We start from the raw sequence: 5071 nt of genomic DNA, 5'->3' as shown, positions 1-5071 counted from the left end.
TTCCGCCAACCACTGCAGGCTTTGCTTCTTCCCGCCTGGCTCTTAGCAACCTGGGATGCTCTGGCTGGCATCCCATCCAGCTCCTGGCATCCAGTGATGACACTGGTTGCCAGGAGGAGGACGGGACACCAGCCAGAGCATCCCAGGTTGCTAAGAGCTGGGCAGGGAGAAGTGTATGGCCCTTACACATCTCCCTGCTTGGCTCTTAGCAACCTGAGGCACTCTGGCCAGAAAGGGGGCAGCAGGCACACCGCAAACATTGTGCAGCAGAGTGGCCATTATACAAAAAACAAGCTGCTCTGCCTGGTGTCGTCCCCCCACATGACCCAAAGAGATGCCATCTTATGCAACAGCTTAGGCTGTCTCATTAAAGGGAGGGCCCTGGCCCTATGGGTGCTGCAGTAGCTGGAACTGTTTTATTTCCTATAGTACAGGTTGGAGTCAAATTAGAGTTGGAGTTAAAAACACGTTAAAAACAAAGTACTTCCACCGCCAAAGTAATTCATCGAAATGTAGCTGAACGGCTTCATTTTTGGGGTGCTTCAGAAGTGCTCTCAAGCACACCCGGAGCGGGGGGCAACCTTGTCTGCTTGGCATAAGGCTCTCCATCAAGCGGTTCACTATTTAAAGGCTTATTCCACCTTCTGTATAATGTTCCACTAATATTTTGAGTGTAGTATGGGTTTGAGCACTCCATTCTCAACCCCCCGACCCCCTTTACCTGAATTGATCTCTGTATATTTTTTTATTTGGTGCTTGCACAGCCACATCATTCATTCACGGATTCTTTCACAGGATATATGAAAGAAAACACAACAATTCCCGTCTGTCACCATGGCAGAGCGACTGGTACTTGTCAGTGGAGTACAAGTGCATAGGAGTCGTCACCAGGAGCCTGTGCATTGCCCCAGCGATCCACTGATTGTGGCTGCAATGCTTTAAAGGCTCCAGTGCAAACATTTTCGGATTTTGTATTGCACATTTTTTTTTCTTTTTGCAATATGGGTTATTACTTTTTGGCAATAAGTGGAATATGCCTTTAGACAAACACCAAGTGTTATGAATATCTCTGACTAATCAAATCCAATATGGATCTTTCTATATTCTATGCATAAAAAGCCTTGTGATCAGTGTAGAGGGCATACCCTGGATGTTTGCCATTTCAATAGATGGAGTATGCCTCTTCTATAGGAGACAACATGCATCTTTAATGATCTCTGGGAAGTATAGGGATTGTCATGTGACAAAGATTTGCTGTAAGATGTGTTATTCCTATACCAATAAAGCACAGGGGTACAGTATATTCCCTGACATCCCCCAACCAAAGAGCTTTCCATGTAATGTCTGCAGCAACTCTTCCCCCTTCTTGGACTTTCTACATAGGGAGGTGCTTTGCCTGGGAAAAGGGACTGCATACACCTTTTAGTGTCATATACCAAATAGAGATAAGACATTTTTACTCAGTACAGCATACAAATATTCACAGCAGGCACCATGATTTTTAAAGTGGACCTCCAGGAAAAACCTTTTTAAGTTGCATATCATGTGGAGAAGGTTTGGATGCTCAGTTTTTATTCCTGTATGTGTCCCCAATACAAAGATGATGCCACTGAAAAATCGATGCTCTCAGTCAAACAGAAATTCTATGAAAGAGGAAATAAGGCCCACACTATGCTGGCCCATAAACTTAAAGCAGATCAGAACCAAAATTCTATACACTCTATTAGAGACACAAAGGGTACTGAACAGTTTTCTCCAGATAAGGTAGCATCGACCTTCCATGACTACTATACCCAACTTTATAATATAAAAGACCCCGCATTTAATTTGGCAGATCCAGCTTTAAAAAAATCTATTAGGGACTATCTCCTAGAACAACCCCTTCCTCATATCTCACAACAAGAACTCCAAATCTTCAATCGGCCTATAACATCCGAAGAATTGAACTCAGTAATTAAAGAACTGCCCAACGGCAAGGCCCCAGGCCCAGATGGGTTTTCTTATATGTATTATAAAATTTTCAGTTCCATTCTCACTCCTTACCTATTAACATTATTTAATGATTTTTTTGAAATATCGCCTATCCCTAGCTCTATGCTTGCGTCTTACATCACAGTAATCCCTAAACCTGAGAAAGACCATCTGGAATGCTCCAACTACCGACCGATTGCTCTTCTGAACTCAGATTTAAAAATTTTCTCTAAACTATTAGCAATACGACTGAGCACTTTTATGCCCTCATTGATACATAGAGATCAAGTTGGATTTGTCACAGCCAGACAACCTGGAGACAATACAAGACGTACGATAGACCTTATAGAAATTCTCAATCAAACAGATACAGAATCTGTGATACTTACCCTCGATGCTGAGAAGGCATTTGACCGCCTCAGCTGGCCATTCCTATTTTCTACTTTAGAACACATCGGGATACGGGGACCTTTTTTGGATGCCATTAATAAACTATACTCTACCCCTTCCGCTGCTATTAAACTTCCCTCTGCAATATCGGCTTACTTCCCTATACGAAATGCATATATACTTTTAGCATATATCTACTGCCTGCTAGCAGTAGATATAGGGGGAAAAAAACAAAAACAGAGGGTTTAGAGCCCCTTTAAGTGAAAACAAAAAAAATAAAAAAAAGGTGATTAAAAATAATAAAATATTTAAAAAAAAAATTAAAACCAACCCTGCAAAATAATATAAATGAGCATGTGCATGTAGGGCATGCACATGTCTGTAAACAGGGATGGGGGGTGGCTTTTATGCAGGCTGTATGGGGCCCCATGACTTCTAATAGTGGCCCTGGCTGCAACTATCAAGTATCCCAAACCCAGACCCAAAGTCCAGTCCTCAACCTCATCCTGAACAATACCTAAAAGTATAGCACAATTTTATAATATCACAATATAAATTGAAATAAAGCAGTTGAATTTTAAAATCCCCACATAAAGCCCCCAAAACTTAGCCCCCTAAATTAAAGCCCCCAAGCCCCTAGATAGGATATAAATGTCCACTTCTACCTTTCCCAGGGTATGGAAACATGTTCCAGTTTATATGAGATTGTACTGATTGGGTTTAGCTCTCCTTCATATAACACATTGTTTAATAAGCTCCGTCACGATGTACATTTGTATCGAATTCGTAAAGTGACGTTTCCTCTTCCGGCTTACAGATCCCATTCTATACCATTCAATACCCAGCACATTGCTCGGATGTTGCCTAGCTGTCATCTCCTGAAGTGGAAACAATCTCAGCCCACGACGATCGCTGTATTTACAAACACCGAGATCGCTGAGCACCACCTGGAAGTCAAAGATCATCCTCATACTTCTCCGCTTACTCGGGGCTCCGCCCCAACTTGTCTCCTATTGGTGGAGACAGCCGCCATTTAATTTCAGCCTTTCCTGATGCACAAGACGCATTCCTCATATCCTCCGCCCTTAAATAGCTGTTGCCTAGCAACCCAGAGGACGCTAATCACCATCTACGTTTACTCTGGTAACCGGGACCCTGCGACAAGGAGGACTGCTCGAGCCTGCTCACAGCGCACGGTAACTTTTTCATGTAGTGTATATTAAATAGAAAGCTCTAATTTAAGGAAGAACTAAAGTCTGCAGTACTTCCATTCCAGTGATGCAACCTCTGTGAGCTCCCTCATAGTCACAGACATCTTCACCCAGTCTAATCCTGATTTCAGCCTTCGGAGCGTCTTGATTGGCTGGCTGGAGGTTACGGACGTGGACCAACTGCGGAAAAGAAGTATATGTCGCAAATTTGGCAACATGCATTCCATGTTTTTTTCCTGCGCATTTCATGCATTCTCACATGAAAAACTGCCTTTGCTCGGCTTCGTTTGGGGACCCGTTGCCTAGTAACGGCAAGGCAAGCGTGTTCTGCGTTTGTGCGCGTTGAGGAACGCACTTTTGACACGCGTTCACAATATGCCCTGGAGTAAACCGGGCCTTATGTATAAGCACAACTTTTTTTGGTTTAGGATAGAGTAGAGAAGGGTTAAAACTCCTACTAGGTTATTTTTTGCTTTCTCTGTACCATAGGGGAAGTTTCCCTTCACTTTCTGTCTTAGAGATGCAACAGGAAGGTAGAGGAAGTCTTCCTGAGACAGGTGTCCCCACTGGAAGAAATGTCGGATTGCTTGTCACTTTCATTCTTCAAGGCACTGATCACCAGTACAAATAGATGGGCAGTTCTCTCCAATAGGGACGCAGACAACAACGAAAACCTGATCGAGGGTGTAACCTCTCACAACTCTATCCAAAACTAAGAAAAAGTTTTTGAGATACACTGTAATTCATCCCGGCACTTAGGTGGACTGAGGCTGTACACCGAGCTGTGCATACTAAGCTCAGTGTTCAATGAAAAGAAACTTGCTAGAAGGAAGTTAAAAAGTATGTGTTGCAGAAGAGGCATGAAAACACTTAGCTCATCGATTTAGAGTTAAAGTGACACTAAACTCAGGAGTTAATTCTTCAAAATGCATTCAAATACCCTAACTAATAACAAAAATGTATCTTATTTGTGTATCACTCGGCTGTAGATCCTCAAATCATCTCTGAATTGGTGCTGACACTGTCCTTTCTGGAGGGGGCGACTTTTGTTCCCCATGATCCCTGTGTGTGTTGTAAAGTAGTCATCACTCCAAGCTCTCTCCCTTGATGGACTACAATCTCACATTTAGTTACTAATTTGTATTGAGATTGTAGTCCATCACGGGAGTGAGCTTGGAGTGGTGGCTACTTTACAACACACACAGGGACCATGGGGAACAAAAGTAGCCACCCTCCAGAAGGAAGGACAGTGTCACCACCAATTCAGAGATGATTTGAGGATCTACAGCTGAGTAATGCACAAATTAGATACATTTTTGTTAATAGTCAGGGCACTTTTTTTTATTATTGTTCACATGCAATTGTGAAGCTTGACATTTTCCGTAATTTTCTTTTACTCCACACAGTTTCACCTTCTATATTTTACAAACAAAATAGAGATTATATTGTGCTTGTGCGGATTAAATTCATTTTAATATAAGTTTTACTATATATACAGT

Source organism: Nanorana parkeri, unplaced genomic scaffold (assembly GCF_000935625.1).
Source record: "Nanorana parkeri isolate BGI_ZX_2015 unplaced genomic scaffold, ASM93562v1 scaffold1181, whole genome shotgun sequence".
Classification (NCBI taxonomy): Eukaryota; Metazoa; Chordata; class Amphibia; order Anura; family Dicroglossidae; genus Nanorana; species Nanorana parkeri.
This window is presented reverse-complemented; position numbering follows the sequence as displayed.